The following is a 3,536-nucleotide window of genomic DNA, read 5'->3' on the forward strand; positions in this document are numbered from 1 at the left end:
CAAAGCCTTAATCATCTCAACCATCCTAATCATTTCCCATCTTCTTCATCATTCAATCAAATTCCTAATCTGCATCCTAGTCATGATTCATAATCCACATCAAGTTCCAATTCCCTCATCCAATGATTCATCCTTATGATTCTTAATTCAATCCCTTGTCAACTTCATTCCTTTATAATCAATTATTAATTCAATCCATTTACATCTTCATCTAAAATAAATCTTTCTAATTTCCTCTATTCAAATATTCTTCTATTTCAATTTTTCACCAAATCTTCTACTTTGGAAATAGGAGCACTATCATAAACCTTGGACTTTAATTCAAATCCAACATCTAATTGTTTGAAATATCATAAGTTCTTTATCTTATCAAGGTTATCTCAAAACTTCATCCAATATCAAATCATATCAATATCAAGTCAAATCCAATCCAAATCAAATCAACACAACATCCAAAATTGCTCCTAGTCCTAAGGTCATATTTCATCCATCATAAAATCTTTCATCACCCCTCATATAAGTTCCATGGATCAAAATTAGCTTAACCAAATGATTGGGGACCTTCAAAGGCAATATGGAGTCATGCCTCCAACACAAACCCAATATAAAATCAATCCTCAAAACTTCATATGTAATTCTAATCCATCTCATGTTCATTATTCTTCTACCTTTGACAAGGGAAATCCACCTCATTATCCTTCAACCACATATGATTCCATTCATAGCCTAAACAATTCTTCAAATAGAAATGGCATTGCCAAAGAAATTTAGGAAATCAAGAATTGTATCTTGAGCCTAGCAAATCAAAAGCAAAAATCTACCTTTCAAGACATATGTCCTCTTCCCCCATGTTTCAAATACCATAATCCTCATGTCCCATCAAATCCAAATCCTCCATGTAATTCCCCATACTTTGAGTTTAATGTCCAAAACCATCATCCCAATCCCCTACCCATGCCTCAACCTCCACACAACCCTAATCCTCCAAAATCAACATCATCCCCACCTTGTAATAGGTTTATTTCACTAGAAACCTTGTCTAAGTATAAAAACAAAAATAAAGTGATCCAATCACCCAAAGTCATACACCCAATTTCATCTGAAGGCCTTCCTCCAAAGCATGTCATTATAGATTCCTCTTCTCCTTTAGATCTGAGCATTTCTCCATCCTATTATTCCATTATTCCTCAAGATCCATTTATCCCTCTTAGTCCATCTCATGATCCCCTTCCTAATAAAGGTCAAGACATTCCATGTATCATGCACATTAATGATTCCATTCCATCTCAAGAGTTAGCATCCATAGATCCTCCACTCCATGATGATGCTCCTTCCACTCCATCCACTAGCTCTCCTCCCTGTCACGATCAACATGTTCCATCTCATAATTTTATTCCAACCACTCCATTATATGATTCTATCCCACTAGATGATCTAATAATTCCTTCCATACCACTACATGATCCTCTTTTAAGTCAAGATCAAAGCACCCCTTCATTTTCATTTCATGATCCCAATCAATCTCAAGATCCTATTATCCCTCATAATCCCCCTCATGATCCTAATCCTCCACATGATTATATCATACCTATCCAATCCATTTATGAACCCTATAGACATGGACTCGCATCTTGCATTGATAGGTATCCCATTTAAGAAATAATGTCTCAAGATGTTGGTACACCTTCCACTCCTTCCAAACCTAAAATTCCTCCATCCAAACCTAAATGTTCCCATCATCCATATTCCAATTCCATTTTGGGCTCTTATATCCATATTCCCATTCCTTCCTCATTTCCATCCATTTTGGGTCCTTATGTTCCAAAGAAAAACTCTTCATCCCTTCCATCCATTTTGGGTCCTTACATACATCCATCCACCATATCCAATTATTCCACTTCATCCCCTTCATCACCTCACACTTCTAATAAAGATCAAGAAAGGCACACATCCTTGAACTCCTTCCAATGTTCCCCATCCATAAGCTCTCCATACCATTTATCCTCATACACCCATACCATGGCCAATGGAAGCAAATTGGATGCCAAAGGTAAAGTGAATCATACCAAAAATCTACAAGAATCCAAGGATCAACATGTCCCCTCTCAAAGACATGTTCAAGAAAAGAAAAATATGATCCAAAACAAAATCTAAAGGCCACAAAGGCTAAAAATGAAAAGTGCAAAAATTATGTGGATTCCAAAGCTACTTAATGAAGCAATGAATCTCAAAGAATACTTCAAAATGGCATCCAATTTTGCTAATTCAAAGGCTTCCCTCATTCATAAATCATACAAGCTTCCATTTTCCAAATCCATTTTTGGCCTTATATACCCAGAATCATTGTCCTAAATCCATCATCTCCTTCATCGATTTTGGGTCCCTATATCCTAAAATTCAACTTTCTCTTACATATCCTTTGAAATTTCCTCTTGTCCATCACCCTTCAGGGTGTGTGTCAATGATGATCTTTCCACCTCCTCCATCCACTTATTAACAATTCTTCCAACCTAGCATCCATCAACCATGTCTTCCTCCCAACCATTCCACCCGCTTAATCCAAACCTTTTCATAAGTCCTTGACCTCCATTTGCCAACCCATTTCACCCTTCTTTTCACTAACCTACCAACATCTATGAGAAAATAGTAAAAAAATCCTTTAAAATAATAAACAAAGATAAATAAATATCAAGTTATATCATCCATGTATCTAGATGCTTGAGTCCTTCCTTTGTATCCAATGTCTTCTTATTCCACTTATCTATCCATTCACTTTTCCTCTTCCACTTGCACTCTACACTGGGGTCAAGCTCCATCCATATTGCATTGCATTACATATCTTCCATACTTTCATCTATCATTCATGATCCTTTTCCATCTTTGATCTTGAATATCCTATTTTGTTCATCTCTTCATGCTCACTTTTCATATCCATTCATTATCCTACATATTTCCATCCAAATTATTCTAGTCATCATCAAATCTCATGATGTTGAGCTTCCACCCATCAAACTGAGCTTATCAAAATAATGATTGCAAAAAAAACTTACACAAATTCACACTAAGACTAAATGATTTGAGAACCTTGTTCCTTTCACATAATTACAGTGAACAATCACAAAAATTTCAACACAATTCAATCAAACAATCATTTTTTGCCTTACAAGATGCATCCTTCCTACATAGGCTTAACAAATTTCACTATCAGAATCAAGTTCATGGCAAGAACTGTGGATTGAATGGCTACTTGGTCATAAGGTTTTTTTTGTTGATTTTATCTTTGTGTGTCAGTAATAGCCTTCCCAAGTGTGCCTCGATCTTCAATATCTTGGTATCATCTGAATAGTTTAACCTTATTACACATGTCATTTTGCGATATGATCTATTTTCATGATTCTTTAGCATATCTTTGTCAATTTTTGAGTTATGGTTATGCATTGCTCACTAGGGGAAATGGGTTAGCACACTTTCCACCAAGATCCCCAACGAGAATTTGGGTGTTTCTAGACCTCTCCAATGCATATATGTCATATTTT

The sequence above is a fragment of the Cupressus sempervirens genome, chromosome 3 (assembly GCF_028749045.1).
Source record: "Cupressus sempervirens isolate cs-2001-9-10 chromosome 3, ASM2874904v1, whole genome shotgun sequence".
NCBI lineage: Eukaryota > Viridiplantae > Streptophyta > Pinopsida > Cupressales > Cupressaceae > Cupressus > Cupressus sempervirens.